This window comes from Colobus angolensis, unplaced genomic scaffold (genome assembly GCF_000951035.1).
Source record: "Colobus angolensis palliatus isolate OR3802 unplaced genomic scaffold, Cang.pa_1.0 Scaffold847, whole genome shotgun sequence".
In the NCBI taxonomy this organism is placed as follows: Eukaryota; Metazoa; Chordata; class Mammalia; order Primates; family Cercopithecidae; genus Colobus; species Colobus angolensis.
The window spans coordinates 252,846-277,619 of NW_012122343.1; positions in this window are offsets into that span (position 1 = coordinate 252,846).

Below are 24,774 nucleotides of genomic sequence, written 5' to 3' on the forward strand. Positions count from 1 at the left end.
GTTGAAAATGCAGAAATCACTGGTCTTCTGTGTCCTTCACGCTGGGAGTTGGAGACTGGAGCTGTTCCTATTCGGCCATCTTGCTCCGCCCCCCAGTGATATTTTTCCTACTTGTTTTCTGCAATAAGAAAAATATGACTCTGTTTTGCCTGGCCCTGCAGGCTGTCAGACCTTATGGTTATCTCCCTTGTTTCCTGAACATCGCTGTTATCCTGTTCTTTTTCAGGGTGCCCAGATTTCATATTGTTCAAACACACGTGTTTTACAAACAATTTGTGCAGTTAACGCAATCATCACAGGGTCCTGAGGCAACATGCATCCTCAGCTTATGAAGACGATGGGATTAAGAGATTAAAGTAAAGACAGACATAGGAAATTATAAGAGTATTGATTGGGGAAGTGATAAATGTTCATGAAATCTTCACAGTTTATGTTCAGAGATTGCAGTAAAGGCAGACATAAGAAATTATGAAAGTATTAATTTGGGGAACAAATAAATGTCCATGAAATCTTCACAATTTATTTTCTTCTACCATGGCTTCAGCTGGTCCCTCCATTCCGGGGTCCCTGACTTCCCCTGGCTGTCTAAGCCTTTTTGTAAGTCTGGAAGTAGTTATTTTATGAATCTGTGGGTACCAATGTTGAGTGCCTGTAAATTTAGGATATTTAAGTCTTCGTGTGATACCAACACTGTATCATTATGTAATGCCCTTTTTTGTCCTTGTTTTTACATTGTTGGTTTAATTTTTCTGTTACCTATGAATAGCTACCCTAGTCCTTTTTTGTTTTCCATTTGCATGATATATCTATCTTTCTTTAACCCTTTACTTTGAGCCTGTGTGTTATTACCTGTGAGATGTGTCTCTTAAAGACAACAGATCAATGTATTGCGTTCTTTTGTCCAACTTGCCACTCTGTGCCTTTTAAGTGGGGGCATTTATACCATCTACATTCAAGGTTAACATTATTATGGAAGGTTTTAATCCTATTGTAAAGTCGTTAGCTGGTTGCTTTGTAGTCTCCATTGTGTGGTTATGTAGTTAAGTGTGTTTCTGTGGTAGCAGGTATCACTTTTTTTGTTTCCATGTTTAGAACTCCCTTAAATTCTAGTAACTTATAAAGTTAGTCTAGAGGTAACAAATTCCCTTAGCACTTGCTTGTCTAAAAAAGTTTTTATTTCTCCTTTGCTTATAAAGCTTAATTTGGCAAGATATGAGATTTTAGTTGGAATTTCTTTTCTTTAAGAATGCCAAAAATATGCCTCCAATCTTTCCCGGATCATGGGATTTCTGCTGAGAATGCTGCAGTTAGCCTGAAGGGATTCTCTTTGTTCATGATCTGGCCCTTTTCTTTAGCTTACTTTAAGACTTTTTCTTTAGCATTGACATTGGACAGTCTGATGACTATATCCTTTGGTGATGTTTGTTTTGCATAGTATCTTGCAGGTGTTTTCTGGATTTATTGTATCTGCAAGTTTACCTCTGCTGCAATATTAGGAAAATCTTGAATAATTCCCTCCAATATACTTTTCAAATTGCTTACATTTTCTCCTTCTCTCTCAGGAATTCCAATAATTTGTCAGTTTGGTCACTTTACATAATTTCATACTTCTCAAATACTTTGTTCATTTTTTAAAATTCTTTTTTCTTTATTTTTGTCTGGCTGGGTTAGTCTGAAAGATTTGTCTTCAGTTCTGAAATCCTTTCTTTTGCATGGTCTCATCTATTGATGAAGCTTCAAATTGTATTTTGAAATTTTTTAAGTGAGTTTTTCAATTCAAGAAGCTCTGATTGATTTTTTAAAGATGTGTCATCACTTCCTAGATTGCTTATTAGAAATTTCTTTGTGTTGATTTTCAACTTTGTTTTGGATTTCATTGAGTTACCCTGCAATCCATTCTTTAAATTATTCATCTGTCATTTCGGAGTTTCCATTACCATTAGGGAGCATTATTGGAGTGCTAGTGTGATCCTTTGGTGGTGTCACTACATGCAGATTTTTCATGAATACAGAAATCTTTCACTATTTCCTTATCTGCATGTGTTGGCACTTCTAATTTTCATTATTATTTTTGTGCAGGTACGATTTTTTTTTCTTTCTTTGTCTACAATATTATTTGGGCTTTTAAGCATTTTTCTTTCCTTTTCTCTCCCTCCTGATGTATATGACTTTAGAGAATGCTGAGTAGGATCTTTTGGCTTTACTTCTGTAGTCCTGTGCAATTCTGTTGGCAGGTTTTTTATTGGGTTATACAGTTTGATCTATAAGCCAGTAGATAGCACTTATGGGTAAGAGCTGCTGGCAGCTAACAGAGCTGGAAATATTACTTAATCTTTGTTTACTGGGAGAAGCTATCCTTTGCCTCAGGCAATGGGCTGATCCATGGAGTTCTCAGAGGTCTCAGCTCCATGCCCTGCCACACGGGGAAGGAGATACAAGATGGGTGGGGCCAGACTGGTCAGGCTCACCTACAGGTCCCCAGATAGCAGGCACAAACACCAGTACCAAGAAAGAATTCAGTAAACAGCCACAAAATGCTCTTAAGTATGACATACGGATCTGAAAGGGTCCTGCTACACCACAGTCTCTGCATGGAAAGAGTGGGATGGTTCAGGCTGCTGAACCAGGTAAGTGGGTACTCTGAATGCCAGTAGATCTGCCTTGGCATGGATCAGAGCAGGCCCTATTTCACAATAATCTCTGCATAAAAAGGATGAAGAGGCTCAGACCACTGAACCAGGCTAATGGGTACTCTAAATACCTGGATTTTTGCCTGGGGATGAACCAGAAAAAGCCTCGTTTCATGATTGTCTATGTCCTTGAAGGGTGGGGTGATTCTGGCTGCTGTTCCAGGCAAGGAAGTGCTCTGGATTTCTGAATGCCTGGATTTCTGCCTGGGGATGCAGTAGTGAGACCCCTGCGGCACCATAATCTCAGGGATGCAGGCTGGGGCACTCAGCAATGACACACACAGATCGGTTTCAGCTTGCCAAGCTGGCCCTGGCTACAAGTCTCATTGTGCAGGAAAATCATAGATGTAGTAGCTCTCCACCTGCTCCAGGACTGCAATGGGGTAGAGCACAATTGTAATGCCTACTGCTGATACATTTGCCACAGTTCTAGCTGTAGAGGTGCATGCCCCAATCCAGAGCAAGCTCTTCAGTCTCTGGATCAAGATTAAAATGCTTGTGTGGCTATGCTGTTTGGTTGACAAAGAATGGCTGACTTGGTATTCACTTGGATTATAAATAGTGTCCTGCTGTCGTTCCAAGGTCTGGGAAGACGCCTGAAGCTTTCCCCAGTGTTTTTTCCTCTCAGTGCCTCCATGCTTCTCCCCAGGTTAGCTCCTGGACTTGGGAGAAACAAAGTGCGCTTCTTTGGCCTGGGTTGCTCGGATCCCCAGTGGAAAGGTGAGTCACAAGAGGAGACTCTCTGCTTCTCCCATGTACTGGGGCTTCAATCACTTTTATCAGCTGTTTGCTATTGCGGGGCTGTTTGCCCACATTCTGCTCACCAAATTGGGGTGTCCTTCACAATTCTGGTGGATTCTTATTTTCCTTCTCAAATTATCACACACAGAGTTTATCTTTATGCACTTTCTTGTTATTTCAACACAGCTAAGTCATGCTGAAAGACTCAAATCCACCCTCTGGAAAAAAAACTTTAAAGTTAATTTTAACTTTGAAAGTTTTCTGTTTTGCTTTTAATTTTCATTCATCTTCTTTGGTAACCTAAAGTAGATATGGTAGAAAAGGAGCTGGGTTGTATACACCATGGTATAAAGCTGTTGAATGACCATTGTCATAGAGCCATAGCATTTGTTTGAAGTAATACAAATTTTAAATAGGTTATTTTTTTCGTGTCAGTGTTTTCAGAGAGAAAAATTTTCCCTTATTGTTTTTAATGCTTTGTCTTTCTTGCATTTCTTGGACCCCATGTTTTGTTTTTGTGTTTTCCTTTCACAATTTATTTAGTGTAAAAAGATCAAATTTATTTTTTGCTCAGAGACAAGTGATATGGTTTGACTCTGTGCTGACATCTAAATCTCACTCAAATTGTAATCCCCATGTGTCAGGGGAGGGACCTAGTAGGAGGCGACTGGATCATGGGGGCGGATTTCTCTTATGCTGTTCTTGTGGTAGTGAGTGAGTTCTCATGAGATCTGATGATTTAGAAGCGTGACACTCCCCCTCCACTCTCTCTCTCCTCCCACCATGTAAGATGTGCCTTGCTTCCCCTTTAGCTTTCACCGAAATTGTAAGTTTCCTAGGCCTCCCCAGCCATCTGGAACTGTGAGTCAATTAAACCTCTTTTCTTTATCAATTACCCGATTTCAGGTAGTTCTTTATAGTAGTGTGGAAATGAACTAACTTAGCAAGGAAAATAGATTATCACTCCTTGCTTGGATTTTGAAATCCTTTCTTAGATGTAACAAGGCAAGTGGATAGTCACAGATCCAGTAAAAGTCTCCATTTTACCCATCTTCAAGACTAAAACTCAGGGCTAGGTTAATGGCTAACATTTAAGCCAGCATTTGTTAGTTCTAAATTGGTTAATTCACTTATATTTCCTAGATATTTATTTTTTTCATCTTAGAAACAACTTTAGAAGGAGTGCTTCTCTTGAATCTGAATAATGACATCCATACTCAACAGAATTCAAGGGAAAGACAATTTATTTCAGTTAATGACTCATACGTAATTTCTTATTCCAACATTGATCATTTTATTCAACTGAATCCATAAGTACTCTGTCTTGTTTTCAGCTGCAAAATAATCACCTTGTTTTGACCTAAGCAGGTGATTTCTCAGAATTTATTCTATGATAATGTGGAATCTACATCTCAGTTTAAGTGTTTATATCTTAAGTGCTCTATACCTGAAAATATATTGTTTAGTACATTGTTAAAACAAATAATGAGTAACAGCTGATAAATATAATAGCCTAGTAACTGTGCAAATTGAAAGCACACATCTAACTTGCTATCACAGAGCGGTTTCAACACTGAATCCTAAACACTTGTGATAATAATAGTAATAATAGGTGTTATAAATAGTTTGTGAGGTGATTTTTTTTGAACATTAAATATGATATTTGAATTCTTACTCCTAAAGAGTTTAAAATTTAAACGTTTTTTGACATACGCAGAGTTCCATTTATATAACTTTAATCACATATTATCTTATGATCTTAAATTTTTAGAGTCCCTCACCATTACTCATTCTCTATACATCTGATTTTGCTAGTGAGTCTGGTTTTCTTAGGACAAAGCAATGCTCACTTACAAGAGTAATAGCACCATAGTATTAAATAAGACTAAAATAGAACAGACAATACGATTATTATTTAGATTTGTACCAACCTTAATAAGACTGAAAATTTAAATGTCCAGGTAGTTCTTGAATGGTATACTTTCCTAGTCTTAATGTATTGACAGAAACTGCTATAGATTGCCAAAATATTCACCTTGGACCAATCTTCCACTCTGATCTTGTCAAATATCTCCTTCCTTAAGGGTAGTTCAAACACTTCTCCCTTTGCAATGCTCTCCCTGACTGTCCTGTACAGACATATTGCTTTGTCTTCTCCCCATTCTTTCATTACCTATACTCATATCAGCACTTTGCATTGTGGCTATTTACACAAAATTTGTTTTTCCACTCACTGGACTGTAGTCACTTTGAGATCAAAGATCATGGCTTTTCTAATATAAGCAGAGTGTTGGCTGTGTGGTTACTATCAAATAAATATGTGCAAATAAAGAACTTATGTTGAAAAATCACCAATGAGAATCTGTTTAGACTACTTATAACTCTGATCAGGCCTAGAAACAGAACCACTCAAATTAATTGCAACTCTCAACTTTATTTCTTTTCTTATGAAACAGTTACATTTGATTGTATTGTATCAGATTTATATGATATTCATTGGCATTCAGCAAAGTCTCATTGCTATTTGAGCACATGAATTTCTGAAACATACTTTCAATACTGCAATAACTTGATGTATTGCAGGTAGCTCCCATCCCTCCTCTATAGCTCTAGGCTATAAAATTAATTTTTCAGTGCCACTTTGGAACATAGTTTTACTGACTGCTTACACAATTTTAGTAGATAATGTGCATTGCTTTCTTATTTTCCTCTTTAGATACCACTCCTAAATTTCTCCTTCTATGAAATTTTGTGAAAAAGAAATTTTGTGAAAAATATGCACAAACATTTGGACTAAGTAATACACTTCTAAATAACTATTGATGAAAGAATAAAAGGGAAATAGAAGTTATTCTGAATTGAATTGAATGAAAATGAAAATATAACATCAAAATTTTGTGGTTTGCAGCTAATGCAATACTTAGAGGAAAATTTTAATACTTGCATTAGAAAAAGAGAAAAGTTTTGAGACAACAAATAACCTCAATGTACACTTTGAAAACTAAAAAAGCAAATAAAGTCCAAATAGAAGAAAGGGAATAATAAACATTAGTTAAAATAATGGAAAACATACAAGCAATAGAAAAAGTTAATAATACAACAAACTTGTGTAAAAAAGACAGAAATGGGATGATCTCTAACAAATCAGAAAGAGAAAATATGCACATTATCAATCCAGTGATGAGAGAGATTATATTATTATGGCTTCTATAGATATTAAAATGATAATAGAGAATATTAAAAACAACATTATGTCAATAAAGTGAAAACTTCTGATGAATTAAGCAAATTCCTTGATACACTCAAACTAATAAAACTTACTCATGAAAAAATAGATAGCCTGAGTAGTCTTGTATCTATTATAGAAATGAAAAGTTTAATTAATGTTTCCACAAAGAAACTTTTAGTATCTGACAGCTTCTCTAGTCTATTGTACCTAAGATTTAAGGAAGAAATAATACCAATTCTATACAAATGCTTTGAGAAAACTGACAAGGAAGAACTACCCCCAATTCATTTTGAGAGTAGCATTACTCTGATAGAGAAATCAGACAAATATATTACAAGAAAGGAAACGAAAGGCTAGTATCTATTATGCTATAGATGCAGAATTTGTTTTTAAATTTTTGATAAAATGAACCTAGTAATATATAAGTACAATACATTATGACCAAATGACATCTGACCCTGGAATACAGGTTGTTTTAGCATTTGAAAAATAATCAATATAATTTATCATATTAGTAGACTTAAAAAAAAAAGCCGAAAAAGAGAATATGGTATCTCTTTAGATGCAGATATAATATTTATTCAAATTCCATATCTGTTTCTTTGGGTTTTATTGGTGGGGAAGGATGGAGGTGGGAGCAACTCCCCCTCCTCTCTCACCAATAAAACCACTCTCACTCTCTCTCACTAATGAAACCCAAAATAGAGAACTTCCACAACCTATAGCAGTACCTATAGAGGCATCTGTAGAAAACTTAACATCATATTTAATGGTGAAAGATTAAATGCTTTCCCCCTAAGATCAGAAACAAGACAAGACTATCTACTCTCACCCATGTCTAACACTCTGCAGGTGGTTGTACCCAGTGCAATAAGACACATGAAAAAAAGAATGTGAATAAAACTGTGTTCAAAGAGGACATGATCATCTATGTAGAATCCTACGGAAGCTACAAGAAAGCTCTTAGAACTTATAAGGAATTTTAACAAGCCTGGGGGATATAAAATCAAGTACAAAAACTAATTTTTTTTATTTTTAAAAATATTTTAACTTTTATTTTAGGTTCAGTAGTACATATGCAGGTTTGTTCTATAGTAAACTCGTGACTTGGAGGTTTGATTGCAGTGATGGTATCATGATTGTTTGCATGTTTGTCTAAGCTCATGAAAATGCATAAATTTAATATGTGTGTTTATTTGTAGATCAATTATACCGCTATAAAGTTTAATATTGTCATTCAAAAAATAAGAACAATTTATAGTTTTTAATATTAGAAAAACACAAGTGAAAGGAATGTTTAATAAAAGGGGTTTAAGTTGTATTTTTATAATATAAATGGCTTTTTATAGTGGTTTCTTATTTTTATTTTTTGATGGTAGCATTTTTCTTACAATTTAAACTGCAAAAGTTACAAAGATAGAAGTTATTGACATTTAATTTTTTATTTCATTAAAGTTTTAAAATTTGTTATTTAAATTATATTTAAATAATACACATTCATATTTAGAAGGAATAGGAATTATATATTTTAAAGGAAAAGAACCACAAGGATTCAACATCAGAATTAAATTTAAATTTACCTAACCAAAAAATGTCACTTGAACTTAAACTTGGTATGATGTGTATCATTCTATTTCAGTGATTTATTAGATAGATTTTGGTGTCCATTTATTTGGGACGTTTTCAAATTGGCTTCATTTGCTAATTACTATTTGATTGTTTTCATCACTTTTCAAATTCTATAGCTGGGAAATTTATAAAATAATATTTTAGCTAACCAGTTCAGCCAAAGGATCTATGAAATATATGGAATATATAGTTTTGATTTTTCAAGTTAAGGCTAGCTGGTACTTGCTAAGTCTTATTAAATGTTAGTCAGTTTGGAAATAAAATTACTTATTAAAGTTATTATCATGTAACAATTGATAATCGTTAAGTAAAAGAGACAATCAGTCATCTGTATTATAAAACTGACATTGGAGGAATTAAAGAAAAATGTTCTTTTAATTTTTAGTTTTATTTTGCATTTTTTAAATTGATAATGACTTGCTTAGGTCTTAGAATCTGGTCGGAAACGAAAGAGTTTAATCTTGAAAATGTCTCCTTGGATGTTCAGTTTAAATATTAGATAATTTGAGAAGTAATTTGAGTGTGAGTTCTGACAATTCATCAGAGAGGGTGGTTGCCAAAGTCGCAGAAGATTTGCAAATAATAGAGATAAAAAAGGAATGATTTATGTTGTCTAAAACATAAGAAAAATTAGTGTATAATAGAAAGTTACTAAAACACAAAATATTTTTTAAAATCTGGATTTATGTCACTTGTCACATGTTTTCATAGCTGGGATTATGTCACATGATAAAATTGGATCAATCAAGGACAAAATCCTGGTTATAGCTAGTCTTCTGTCATTCATTCACAAAATATCAAGTGCCTACTATGTGCTAGGATCTATGTTGGTGAAAGAAGGATGAGTAAGGTGGTTTTCAAATCTCACAAGTTGCTTACAGTGAAGTTTAAGGTAATTTGAATCCCTCAGATTGACTTTGTTTTCTGAATGAATCAGTGAAAAGCTGTGGTTGTCTTAAATGGTCTTTCTTGCAGAGAAAGGTGAACTCAAATACACTCTAAAGTGAGTTTAAAATAATTCAACTACATTGGTTTTTAAAAAACCATGAAATAAATAGCTTCTTTCTGGTAAAATATAGTGATTATAGAACACCATTTGAAGATCTGGTCAAAGATCCAAGGGCAATTTTTTGTACATAGTAGATAGAAGAGGAGAAACCCTCTATGTATCTATCATCTGTATGTATGTATGTATGTATGTATGTATCATCTATCTATCCAGTTTTGCTATCTATCATCTAGTTTTGCTATTGTTTCCCCCTAATTACACTAACACATAGCAATCATATTAGAAGAAAACACTGCATATTTAAAGACATGGTACAGGGACCATAAGATCATGCTTGAAAATGGCTTAGAGAGATTTACTGGTGATTTAAAAATCAATTTTCATTGGATGCTTTGATCTGTTTAGAAACACATATTATATAAAGAACTTGTGAGTGTTACATTGCAATGTACACTGCTGTAGTCTTTTGCTTGGTTCAGCATGAAACTTATCTTTCTATTTGAGGATGATTCCCCATGTATATTGTCTCCGTGAAGGAACACAGAACTACGTGTTGGCATTCAACAATATACTCATCCTCTTCAACAACTGTTCAAGAATCACAGGAACTGGAAAGCTAGGAACTACATTTCGGAGACTTCCTTATTAGCAGAGTTGTGTTCAGATCTCACTCATTAGACATTCATCCAGCATCTGGAAGGTGGAAAGGAAGCATTCAGCATTGGCAGGTGAACTCAAAGCTTTTGTCCAATGTGAAGATTTGCAGCAGCTGCTGGGAATTCTGATACAAACCACCTACTTAGGTGCTGACAGGAAAATGTAGTCACTGGCAATAAATATCCTCCTAAAATGTTTGACCAAAGCAGTATTAGCTACATCCAGAATGTTTGAACACTAGCAAAAATCTGCTTGCTAGAAGCTCTTTCAGTTGTTTCATAAGCCCCTAGTTCTCTTTATTAAATATCTTCCTGGTGAAACACTTAGAATAAGGTCTCTTTTTCTGATCAAATTTTGACTGATACAGAGGAAATGCCCTACCTTTACCACAAGATCCAAAAGAAGAGAATCCTCCTGCTTCTTTTCTTATGGTAGCTTAATGTCCTGAGGTTGGCTCCTTCCTGGGTGGCAAGGTAAAAGGGTAATTATAATATACTGGTGATAGCAGCAGACATGCGTCCAGTGGCAGAAGCATCAAGGGCCAATGATGATTGTGACATCAGAGAGTTTTCTGTTTTTTCTGATAAAAAGAGATTGGCTTTGATATTTGATTCTTCCATACCACCTATTATTTCACTTGCTTTTCATACTCATTCTGTCTGTTGTTTAAAACCTCCATATCTTTCTAAATAAAATCATTTTTACTATAGTTACAGCTCAAGAGAATACTAACTTATATAACTCATGCTAAAGAAATCATCTGTAATTATGAGATTCCAGACACTAGCCTGAAGTATCACAGTCAAGGAAGCAAGAAATACAAAAGGAGGTTGCCCTCCTAAATTTACAGAATCTTCTGACTTTTAAAAATTATGTTACTTGAATGAGGATGTTTTATCTTCTGTGTTTCTATATGAGAGATAGAAACTGTTTTCAAATCACTAAAGTCATAATGTTGGTGTCAGTTAATATTTTAGAGAGGTTGAAAGTATTAGATTTAATCCATTTAAACTAGTTGGGCATATGAGATTATTTTTAAGTATAATTGGTAAGAACTCTAGCAATTGGTTTATTGCAAAATAACTTTGCCACATATGTAATAATGCATTACTAAGTGAATAACTATGATCATATAATGTGCATTTAAAAATATTTTTTATTCTAATTCCCTAATAGTTTTCAATGAATGTTTTGCTTATTTTTTATTCAGAACATATCCACTAGTAAATGATAGAAGAGACAGTTTATCAAATACATATTTTTCTTTTTTTTTTTTTTTGAGACGGAGTCTCGCTCTGTCGCCCAGGCTGGAGTGCAGTGGCCGGATCTCAGCTCACTGCAAGCTCTGCCTCCCAGGTTTACGCCATTCTCCTGCCTCAGTCTCCCAAGTAGCTGGGACTACAAGCGCCTGCCACCTCGCCCGGCTAGTTTTTTGTATTTTTTAGTAGAGACGGGGTTTCACCGTGTTAGCCAGGATGGTCTCGATCTCCTGACCTCGTGATCCACCCGTCTCGGCCTCCCAAAGTGCTGGGATTACAGGCTTGAGCCACCGCGCCCAGCCATATTTTTCAAATGTTATAGTTAAATGGCAATTCATGTTCATGTTCTTGGACATCTGTAAAAGACACAAGTTTCTTTAAAGCAATGAAATCTAGACGACTTATTTCTCTGTTTATTTTGTGTTATATACTTAAAACTACTTGAACTTTTCTCAAGATTTTAAAATTCCTTTTTTGAAAATGAATTCCGTATGCTTTTTGTACATATCAAGTTAGAAGATTTTTTTGTTCTACTTTACGGCGAATCAGAAGATCAATCATTTGTGAAGTCTTTCCCCAACTTATAAGTTTTTCTTTTATTTATGTTTGATCAATCTTTTGTTTTACTAACTATTAATCTAGTCATTTCTGGGTTTTTTTTTCCCCCCGTTGGCATTGTCTTCAGTTTATAATATTTTTCCAGTTTAAATCTTCTATATTGTATCCTTTATTTCACTTATAATGTAACCAATTTGGGGTATAGATGTCACCAACGAACAAACTGCAAGTTGTGGAATTAAAATCTTAGTGAAGTAGTTATTTGCAAAGCAACTTTAAGCATGGTATAGAAAAAAATGTGTAGAAATTAATACGATTATGGTCCAGTCCTGATTTTATCAAAGCGCACGCTCTCTCTCTCTCTCTCTCTCTGTGTGTGTGTGTGTGTGTTGCCTTGAGGAAATTGTCTAACCTCTCTTAGCTTCAAGTTCTTTACTTGAAAAATGAATATAAGGTCTACCTTTCAAAGTTGTTTTAAAAGTGAAATAAAAATACTTAGTAGATACTAAGTAATTACTCGTTATCTTAAAGTCTAATGATAAGAAGAAAGCAGTAACTATTGAAATAGTGAGTTTTTAAACATTAAAACTGTGCATGTGTAATGTGTACAATTGGATGAATTTAGTCATATGCATACACCTGTGATATACTACCATTACAAAGGACAAACATATCCACCATCTCCAAATGTTTCCCTTTGTGTATGTGTTTTATGGTAAAAACGTTTAACATGAGATATGCTTTCTTAATAAATTTTAAAAGGCACGATATTATATTGTCATGTTTTATAACCACAATATTCTAAGTAGATCTTTAGAACTTATTTATCTTGCATAATCAAAACTTTATATTAATTGAGTAACAACTTCCCATTTCCCCCTTCCCCATCTTTTGGCAATGACCATTCTATTCTCTGCTTCTATGAGTTTGACTATTATAGATACCTCATAAAAGAGGAATCATGCAAATTTGTCCTTCTGTGCCTGAAATTATGCTTTTTCTTTCACTTAGCATAATCTCTTCCAGGTTCATCTTTGTTGTTACAAATGTCATGTTAGAAATTGAATACATTTTACTTTAAAATGAATAAAAAGGCAGGCTTCGAGCATCATATAAACAGATACAGTAAGTTCAGCTATTAATTCTTCACTGACTGGTTCTTACAAGAAAATGAGATCATCAAAGAAAAACTTCCACTTCAGACTTAACATTTATGAAAAGATTTGTTTCTCATAAACAAAGGTCTTAGAGAGCCGCATGAGACCAGGTATTGGAGACAAGTGAGCCCAATCTTCTGTAGCACTCTGGGCTCACTGGTTGGGTAGAATGAACTCACCCACCGTGGGGCAGGGTGTGGTTTCTGTGATATAAATGTACTCATGTAAATTATGTTTCTGAGACAGAATTAGATCCCTATGAGATTCTCTTAAATAGCCATATCATACAGGTGTGGTCATTAACATCTAATCTCTCCCCCAACATACTCATTTTGAGAGTGAATGCCTGGCTCTGGCAGGTGTCCCACTGTGGGGATAAAACACAGGGAAAAGGGCAGGTGGTGCCGCCTCTATGCCTACCCAACTACAGCACACCCGCAAGAGCCTTCTCTTCTCCATATTTTCAGTGCATGGTGTTAACATGTATTCAACTTAGTTGAAAATAAGCTGAAACAGAGGAGGATGCTGATTAGATAGCCAGAAGCCAGTCTGTGTAACATGCATTCATTTTGTTAGACGCATTGCTTGAGTCTTTGCATCCCATTCTCTGTTTTTAATATGGTAACTTTTGTCCTCTATTAATAACAGCAAATATTTTGGAATTCAAAGAGGCATTCAATACTGTCTTTACTCCTGAGCTGTCATTGAGATAACTCCAAAGAATCAAAATATAAATACACTACAAAAATATAGTGGAACAACTCAATGTTTATTTATTGAGCAAAAAACTTACCTTTCCAAGGTTGTCATTTTTGTTTTATAGACATGTGAGCTCTTAAAAAATAATTTGACAAATAGAAGTGTTTTGACTGACACCAACTTGCTTCTTTCTGTTCAAATTGAGAGGTAAAATATATGCAAAAATATTCCAAATTCACTTGTCTTTCTTACACAACAGGAATATTACATTACAGCACAAACATTATGGGATGTTCCAAAACTATGCTATTATAGACTGTTGGAGCAAGATAGCAAACCAAGTTAAATTCTGCAGAAGTGTTTATGTACCAGAGACAAAGCATTTAGGATTCCAAATCAGTAGGTTCCAATGCTTAATCCCAAGACCAGTGGCATCACCATCACGAGGGAACTAGTTAGAAATGCAAGTCTTAGGCCCTCTCCCAGCCCCACTGAATCAGGATCTCTGAGGGTAAGGTTCAGAAATCTGGTTCATCCATCTCTCTAGGGGATTCTAACGTGCCCTGAAGGGTGAGAATCCCTGACCTAGACACTATCACCACAAAAGAGTATGAGCCAGGGCAGAAGCAAATACCTTCCAGGCCTGCCACAGAGGTAGGGGTGTGTGTGTGTGTGTGTGTGTGTATGTGTGTACAAACATATCTCAGGAAAGGTTTTCTCCACTGATTTAACACTTCTGAAGCAATTTTGTAAGATTGTTTCTAAATGTCACTCATTTCATTTGGCCGACATTGTTAATTTTCCAATTAAGGGAAAATCTATGGCATATGGATTCATTAAGACCCCATTAGCTCATTGATATTTAATCTATCCAACTCTAATAACCATATCTATTTAATATTTTCTCTCCTCTTTAAAATTTATCAATCCTTTTTTCCTTCCTGATCACCTATCACGTTAGAAAAAAGGGTTTTTTGTTTGTTTGTTTTGTTTTTTAGCCAATGATACCTAGTTGCTGTCTGAAAGATAAACCTCCTTCCATTTTTAGACACAAAAAGAAGTTACTCTAGGTCTATTCATAGTTGTAAGCTCATATATGACTGAGTAGTTCTAGTTTCTACACTATTATTTTTTCCTATAATTGTAATTTGAGAAGTTCACTGGCTTTTGCATTTTAGGTTCATTATAGCCATTTACTTCATTCATTTAAATTTATTTTTACCTTTAGTTTTCTTGTTAAAAATAGTCAACGTTGCCTTCCAATTATTTTTCAGTAGCAAATACAGCATACATAATTGATGACTGCAAATGAATTAATTTGTCATAATTAGTATTAATGTCAGCAGATAGCATGTGTGGAGTGTTTAGTATATTCTTAGTACTTTGTACTCTGCTAAGTGTATTACAGATTATTGCAAGAATAATCACCTTTAATGTCATAATTTTTTATTGCCTATAAAAAAAACTGTATGTGCTATTGATATGTATACTCTCGAATCTGGATTTGAACTATGTTTTAATGACTGCCAAGAGAGTGATCAACTGCACCATGACTTAGAGTACTTACTGACTCACATTTTGTGATACCTTAGAACCATTTTATAAATAACATGGAAATTCTGTCTCATTATTTTGAATCTGTATCTTCATACTTACCCCAAACTATAGCACCCAGTGTGGTGACTACCTAATTACATAATCTCGGCTCCAACAAGGTTTGACTCTTTTCAAGAATCAGATTTATCTTTAAAGGAATCTATCTTACCTTTCTTAAAATTATTTGTACTAAGGTGAAAATGCTTTCAAAATGTAAAGGTTCATATTTACATAGCATTTCATTAGAAAAGAAGCAGAGCAGAGTGGCTCAGAATATGAAATTGAGAGTCACACAGCTTGAATACTAACTAGTTTTTTCTCTTCCACAGCAATTCGGAAACATCTCTGTGGGTGTTTCTTCCTCTGTAAAATGCAAATATTACCTACTCTTATGGTTTGGCTGTGTCTCCACCCAAATCTCATCTTGAATTGTAGCTCCCACAATTCCCACGTGTTGTGGGAGAAACCCAGTGGGAGGCAATTGAATCACAGGAGCAGATCTTTTCCATGCTGTTCTGCTGATAGTGAATAAGTCTCACGAGATCTGATGGTTTTATAAAGAGGTTTCCCTGCCAAGTTCTTGGTTTCCCTGCCAAGTTCTCTCTTACCTGCCACCAGGTGATCTGTGACTTGCTCCTCCTTGCCTTCCACCATGATTGCGAGGCCTCCCCAGCCATGTGGAACTGTGAGTCAGTTAAACCTCTTTTCTGTATAAATTACCCAGTCTCAGGTATGTCTTTATCAGCAGTGTGAAAACAGACTAATACACCTCCTTACAAGGTTGCCACGAGGATGAGATGACAGAGAAGATTAAATGGCAGATTTCTCTTGAGTGTGTGTGTGTGTGTGTGTGTATGTGTGTATGTGGTGTGTTGTATTAAATTCTTAGCATGAGAATTTAATATAACTTGATTAGATTGTCTTATCCTCTCATACTTCCAAAAAGCATCCTGCCTTGCCAGACATGGTTCTTTGACTTTTGGAATAAAAGATCACAAACGTGTGAAGGGAAGTACATGAAAGTGTGAACAGAAGTGCATAAAACAAAGAAGGTAGACGAATGAGGACTTAGGAGTCTTAGAGTTGGAGACAGAATCTGAATGGAGAAGATCAAGAAGGGCATTGGACGGGTAGAGAAGACAGGGTACTTGAATTAGTGTTGCTGGGGTCCTGTCTTCTCCTCCAGGAGATAAAAGACCTTGAGTTATTTTGAAATTAGTTTTAGTAACATGGATTATTTTCCTCTATCAGACCAACATTTTTCTTTATAGATAGGGAATGTAGTTTCAGTTTTCCTTTAGTAATGACAGAGGTGTGTGGACACAGCCCAATTTCTGAGTTCTTATCAGATATTACCGCTTACATAGTAGATTGGTAAAAACAAAAGTCTCAACAAAACAAGTTTGGACAAGAATGTTGACAACAGAAACTCATATCTGCTGGTGAGAATATAAATTAGTAGAGTCGTTTTGAAACCATTTTGGCGTTATCTGGAAAGTTGGAAGGTTTGCATATTCCACAAACCAGCTACTTCACTCATAGAGTGTGTGTGTGTACCTTGGAGGAACTCTTGTGTATGTAAACCACGATACATGCAAAAGAATGTTATGGAAAAATTATTTGCAATAGCCCAGAACAGAAATAGCTCTGAACTATCACAATTCTGAACTGAAATTAATCTAAATGTATATCAAGAGGAGAAGATGTCTACAAATTGCTGTGTATTCACACAATCAAATTTTATTCAGTGATGAAAACAAATTTAGCACAGTTATGTACAACAACATGAATGATTCTAATAAAAATGCTGACTTAGAGACCCTCCTGTAAAAGCACTTCAATAAATAGTACAAGACAAAATAAATTTAGGGGAAAAAAATAAAACCAGCAATAACAGAAATAGAAAGAGGAAAATTTCCCAACACATTTCAGGAAGTTAGAATAACCAATACAAAAATCAAATATCTATATCACCTATGAATATAGACGTAAAAACTCAAAATAAAATATTAAATATTAAATTAAGTAGTATATTAAAAGATTAATTTATTTTGAATGAGTTACGTTTATTCAAAAATTTTAAAGTTCAACATAAAAAGTCTATTATTCAATAAATAGATAAATGAAAAAAAATCCCAATTAAAATTCTAAGCAAACCAGGATTAGAAGAACACTTCAATAACCTTATAAATTATATTTAATAGGAATCGAACAAACCAGTAAATGTGAACTCTGTGAAGTAGTTCATCAAATTCAATAAGTCAGTGATTCCTGAAATCACCATTTTGATTTAGCTAGCCAATGCAATAAGTAAAGGAAATAAAATAGGAGGCATCAATATTGAAAAGAAAAAGACTACTATAATTTAAATACCCCATTACCATTTTCCTCAAAAATTTAAAAGAAACAGGTAAAAATATTTTAGGACTAATAAGGAAGTCCATCAAAATGGAATAATACAAAATATATACTTTTCTACGTATTAGTAAAAACCAACTTAAAAATAGAAGAGAAATTCCATTCAAAACAAAGTCTATAGAATGCATGGGACAAGGACAACTCAAAGGAGAGAGGTTAGTCTTTTCAGCAAATAATACAAGAACAGTTGAACATCCACATGAAAAAAATCTGGATGGGTACTTTATATGTAATTGAAAAATTAACTCAAAATGAATGAGAGATAAATGTTGTAAAATGGGCAAATGGGCTTTTTAAATTTTATTTTTTATTTTTGAGACAGAGATTGGCTCTTGTTGCTCAGACTGTAGTGTAATGGCGTGATCTCCGCTCACCGCAACATCCGTCTCCCAGGTTCAAGGGATTCTCCTGCCTCAGCCTCCCAAGTAGCTGGGATTACAGGCAAGCGCCACCATGCATTTGGGTTCATATATTTTTAAATTGCCTGCAAAGTTTGAACACCACTTCCTGGGACTTATTCCTAGAAATCAGTGATCTGGTTCTTTAATTTTTATTTCCCCCGGTATTCCTATCAGACAGAAAAAATACCCATGGGAAACATAATATTTGTAGTTAAATTACAACTCTACATTTGATAACCCTGCATACATATATAATGTAGAATTACCCACAATAAGAATTTTATAATTAGCCTAGTAGCCATTCACGTGTGAGAGAAAATAAAAATATCAGTCAATCTCAGATATGTAGATCTCCAAAATTTATCTCTATCTTTAAAAAACAACAAATATACAGAAACAGTCAAATATTTACCTCAGGTACTTCTGAATCAAAACCAAAATCTTTAAAAATGTAATTTTCAAGAATTAGAGTTGAGCCATGAAATCAATTGAGTATATAGATGTGGACATTGAAAACTGTAAATATGTGTCTAAAACAGATTTATATGACAACAACAATAATTTATAGGCAATGTAATTAGGAAGAAAATAAAATTAAGTGGTAAAACTACTTCAAGAGACAAAGAAAAACATTGCTGTTTGCAGGTAATATGATTGTCCACATAGGGCAGCCAATAGAATCTCCTATAAGAATATTAAAACAAATAAAATAACTTAGTAATTTGGCCAGATTAAAAATCAGTAGCAAGCATCAATAATCTTTCTGAGTTTAAGCAGTTACCAGTTAGAACATATAATCTAAAATACTATTAACAAAAGAAACAAACACAGCAAAAAATTTAAAACAGCTGTGCCCTCCGTTTATGAAAGACCGTGTAAGTGTGCTTACTAAGTCACCAAAGAGGTCTTAATGAGTAGAATAGAAAGCACAAATTTGAATATAAGAATTGAATATTTTAAAAATGTTATTTTTTTTTTCTAAAAATGAGTTTGGATTGAAATATTTTTAATCAAAATTTTAAAATAATTTCTTTTTAAAAATACTTTTAATGTTTCTAAACTTCATCTGGAAGAATAAGTAGGTAAGAATATAATAGGAAAGTTTGTAACAAGAAAAGGTTAAGAAGCTTGCTTTACCACATATTAAAATACATTATAAAACAACCATTAAAACTGTAGTTCTAGCCAAGAATCTATAAATAGATTAATGTTTTAAAATAGAAATAATTAAATTCTAGCATTTGCAATAGGGAGAATTTGACATATACTAAAAAAATCACTGGACACCAAAGAAAAAGAGCATAGATAATTGCATAAATGGCAATAAAAATTGACTTAAATTTGTAAAAAGACCTTATTTAAAGCTAAATTTCTTACAAGAGCTATTTATACTCACTGTCTCCAGTTTCTCTCCTCCACTCCAATGAAATTGCCCTTGTCAAGGTCCATCAATAGTCTCCATCTTGCTAACTTCACTTATGCCACATACTCAAACTACCAGCAAGTCCTATCCACCTTCCATGTAGATTTAGAAGCTAGCTACCTCTCACACCATCTCTATCGCTGTCTTCCTAGTTCAAAATACCATCCACTCTCCCCTGAATTATAACAAGTACAAGTGCTTACCTCCGCGCTGTTTCTCAAATTCAAGCAGGATAGTAGCACAGAGAAGGTCCTGCCAAGAAGGTTCTTCCTCCCGAAGCCCACGTGACTCATTCTCTCACTCCTTCAGGACCACTTAATTATCACCTTATCAGAAACATCACTCCTGGCCACCCTCTATAAAACAGTGTTACTTTCACTCTGTGTTCACATCATCTCACTTTGTTTTGCTTTATAGCACATCTCCATCTAACATATTACGCACTTATTTGTGGATTTGTCTTGAGATCTTTCTCTCTCTAGAACATAAGTTTCATAAAAACAAAAAATTTAACTTGTTTGCTGCTATGTCCTTCATCACCTAAGACTGCCTGGCAGCAATCAGAAGACAAAAATAAAATAAAATAAAATAAAATAAAGTAAAATAAGTTACATTTTATTTTGCCAAAGCAAAGCCATTTAAAGAGCATTATGAATGAAAGCTATTATCTAAGTTTTGGCGCCTCGTTTTCTAGCCTCTCATTTCTTGTTTTATTTTTGTTTATTTTTTTAAATTATAAGTTCTGGGATACATGTGCAGAATGTGCAGGTTTGTTACATGGGTATAAACGTGCCATGGTGATCTGCTGCACCGATCAACCCGTCATCTACATTAGGTATTTCTCCTAATGTCATCCCTCCCCTAGTCCCCGACCTACTGACAGGCCCCAGTGTGTGATGTTCCCCTCTCTGTGTCAAGGCGTTCTCATTGTTCAGCTCCCACTTATGAGTGAGAACATGCAGTGTTTGGTTTTTCTGTTCCTGTGTTAGTTTGCTGAGAATAATGGTTTCCAGTTTCATTCATGTTCCTGCAAAGGACATGAACTCATCCTTTTTCATTGCTGCATAGTATTAAATGGTGTATATGTACCACATTTTCTTTATCCAGTCTATCATTGATGGGCATTTGGGTTGATTCCAAGTCTTTGCTATTGTGAATAGTGCTGCAGTAAACATATGTGTGCATGTGTCTTTATAGTAGAGTGATTTATAATCCTTTGGGTATCATAAACATGAAAAAACTCATCATCACTAGTCATTAGAAAAATGCAAATCAAAACCATAATGAGATACCATCTCACACCAGTTAGAATGGCAAACATTAAAAAATCAGGAAACAACAGATGCTGAAAGGATGTGGAGAAATAGGAATGCTTTACACTGTCGGTGAGAATATAAATTCGTTCAACCATTGTGGAAGACAGTGTGGCTATTCCTCAAAGATCTAGAACCAGAAATATCATTTGATGTAGCTGTTATGCCCAGACTGTTTATTCCCCGAAGAAGACCACCAGAGTCGAGTCAAAGCCAAGCGGCAAGGATCTTTAATGCACGTTCGAACTTGGTCCCTCCGTTTCACAACATACAAGAGGGCCACGAACAATGCGTGCGCTCGCTTTTTATAGCCCGATGTAAACAGGACTTGTAAGGTTACAGAGGAAGAAGGAACAAGGGAATTCTTTAGGTTACAGCATTACAATTGGTTAACATATTAAGTTTATACATGTAGCAGTTATCTATTGGTTCCCATGCTTTCAGTAAAACTACAAACGGCAGTGTCCTTATCGGGGATTTCCCAGGATTTCCCAAGCTGAGGTATATGGAGGAATATTTGCACTGGGCCGTGTTTGTTTTGGGCCTGTTTGGGCCCAGGAAATTGAGAGATACTGGGCCTGTTTGTACTGGGCTTGTTTGTGTTGAGCCCGGGGCTGAGGAATGTGCCTGGTTTCTTTCATAGCCTCTTATTTCTAACCAATAAAGATAAGTAATAACATGTTTTTTGTAGTATGGCAGAAGACCACATGTGATAGGTATTGCTACAATGTCACTTCAGAACTAGTATCTAGAATATATGAAGAATTTTCAAAAATCAATAAAACAAGGAAATGATTTAACCAGAAAATGGGAGAAAGGCTTGAAGAGACATTTCACCAAGGAGCTGACAAATAAGCACATGAAAGAAACTCAATATCATTAGTTATTAAGGGAATGAAAATTAAAACCACAATGAGATGTCGCTAATACACCTATCAAAATGACTAAAATAAAACAACAGTGATAAGACTAAATGCTGACCAGGATATGGGAAAACTGGATCATTTTACGCTAGTGGGAATTTAAAATGGTACAACAACTCTTGAAAAGAGGATAACAACATATTACATTGAAGAACTGGAGGTGAGGGAAAGACAAACATGAAATGTTCTTTGATTAAAGTGTCTCTATTAATGCAAAATCTAAAGCATGTAAAACTGCCTTGGTGATTTAGAACATCTCTTTTTCTTTCATAAGTTTTTAGTTAAATGCTCCCGTAATATACATAAAATATGCAAAAGTCATGATCAGTTAAATTTTAAAGTCTCTTTATAAAATAAAGATTTAAGACAATCAACTCTTAACATAACCTTTAAAGAATGTACCTCGAAATCTATTATGAAACAGGACCGCACCATGTGTTGCATTCCATTCTCTTTCTCTACTAAGCAACTTTCAGAAACAGCATTAAAGTGAATCTTGCTTTCTTAATGCAAAGATCTATTCCAATTAAATATATGAAGTAAAATATTTAGGAGTATCTCTGATAAATTACTTACACCATGATACAAGCCAGCATTCCTGTTTTAAAAGTATTTAATATTCATTTGCTTTATAAGCCTCTTATTTTGATGTAATTATAGATTCACATGCAGTTATAAGAAAAAAATGCAAAGACATGTCATGTAAGCTCCCATGAAAGCTTCATCTAGTTTCTCCCAGTGGTCATATTTTATATAACTGTAGTACAATATCACAATTTAAAAACCGACGTAGATAAAATCCACTGACCTTATTCAGATTTCACCAGTTTTACATACATTCGTGTGTGTGGTGTGTGTACTTCATTCTGTGTAATATCATCGCATGTGTAGATTCAACACTGCTGTCTAGTCACTTCCACAAAGGGCTCCTTTGTGCTATCATTTCGTAGATGCTGCCAACTTCCTTGCTCCTTTCTTCCCAAAACCCTGGCAACCACAAATTTGTTTCTCCATCTCTTTAATTGTTCCATTTCAAAAATGTATTAGAGGTGGAATGATATAGCAATATAACCTTTTGACATTGGCTTTTTTCACTCAGAGTCACTCCCTTGTGGTTTATACAACTTGTGCAGGCAGTAATAGTTTATTTTTCTTTCTGAGTGGGATTCTATGGTGTGGATGTATCATCATTTGTTTCATTATTCACCTGTTGAAGTATATTTGGGTTGTTAGAATTATTTAATATTTTACTTCGTGTGTTATATAATATATAACTATATAGTTATATCTGTAAGTATATAATATAAAATTTGATAAAAGATTATGCTATAAATATAATTATATGGCATATAAGTATAGAAACACTACAAACAATTTTTTCTTTATTTTCAAGGAAACACATATAGAAGACAGGTAGATATGTATACTCCATGTGATTTTGAGCCAGTTCTGCTGTATTTTACATATCACATAGTGTTTAGGAAGGTCTCCAAGTGTCTTGCAAATATAATTTTTTTATTTTAATATCAACTCCCTTTAAGGGATTACATAACTTTAGGGTCATTCCACATTTTATTTTCCTGAGACATTATCTTATGGTCTTGCTCAACTTGTATATCAACTCCGAATTTGTTAACTAGTAGGGCTTCTGTGAAATACATCTTTCTCCTCATCTTTTTGTCTCTTCTACCCTACCCTCAAATAATAATTTATTTAATTTTTCCATTCATCCAATGGTTGTTGTTCTCTCCATGTTGTTTTTATTTTATAATACTCATTATGCTGCTAAGGTACTCTATTTGTACCTTGGAGCACCATCTTCAAGTACTTTACTTTTCAAAAAATAAATATTATCTTGTGTAAACCTGTGAATAATCCAATATTTTGTTGCTACTTGTATTGATTGTAAAATTCTTTAGTTGCAACTTTTTAAATTCAAAGTTTTGTAACTATTTTCTCGTTGTAGTTTGGCATCCAGTATTGCAGAGAAAGTACTAAAGGGCATCATAATATTTGCATTTTTGTAGTTCATTTCTTTATAATGCTGACTTTTTGCTTATTTTTGTTTTTATTCTTTGTAGCTCAAATATTTTGTCAAAAATTTTGTCTAGGTGTGGGTTTATTTCATTGATATTTTCCTGCTAAAATCTATGAACCAACTCAATTTGTATGTATAGGTCTTGATTTGACCCTGGAGATGATTTGAAAATTTTAAATCTTCTATTCATTCTATTTTTTCTTTTCAAAATATCTGCATATGCACTTTATACTGCTAACTTTTTTCTCTAGTGGTTTTTATTTATTTATTTATTTTATTTTCTTAGAAATCTGTTTTTTGTTCTTCGTGTCACTGATTTGATTTTGTACTCCAAGTCTCCTGCTTATTTATTTGGGGTACTTTATTTTATATTTCTACTCTTGAATTTCAAGTTTCTCTTGCTCCTCTCTTATTTCCATTTTGTCCCTTTTTATCTCAGCTTGTTTGATTCCACAGGATATCTTCCAGATGCTGTTCTGTTATTATGATTTTTATAGGCATGTATTACTTATTTGTAAACTTAGTGTCAAAGAACTTGGGGCTGCAAATACATTATTTTGACAATATGGGGTGGATTATCCTTGATTCCATTTTGTGTCTGCATGAGTGATGTTACATCTTTTCCAATTAGTGCAATTTCCAGTCTCTAGCTGCCTGTATTTTTTTTCTTATAGTTGTACTTCTAAAAGCCCTCAGTTTCAGATCATCACTCATTCTTAGTCAATACAATATATGAAAACCTAACATTCTCGAGCTCCCTTTCTTGCACTCTGCAACAAATACAGAGGAAGCTGGTTTTGGAAGGTCCTGGATGTGTTGGCAAAGATGGGCACAGCACTGAGGATTTTTCCTAACTTACCACTTCCTATAGGGTTTAGTAATGGAAGATAATACCTCTTAAAATGTACTGCAGCAGAATAGATACTTTGTTGTGTGTGCTTTTTTCCTCTGATTTCCAATTTCTCGTTAAAACTGGTGACAGATGTAGCAGGCTAGAGATTGAGGACACTTTGTGAGGCTTTACGAAAGAGGTA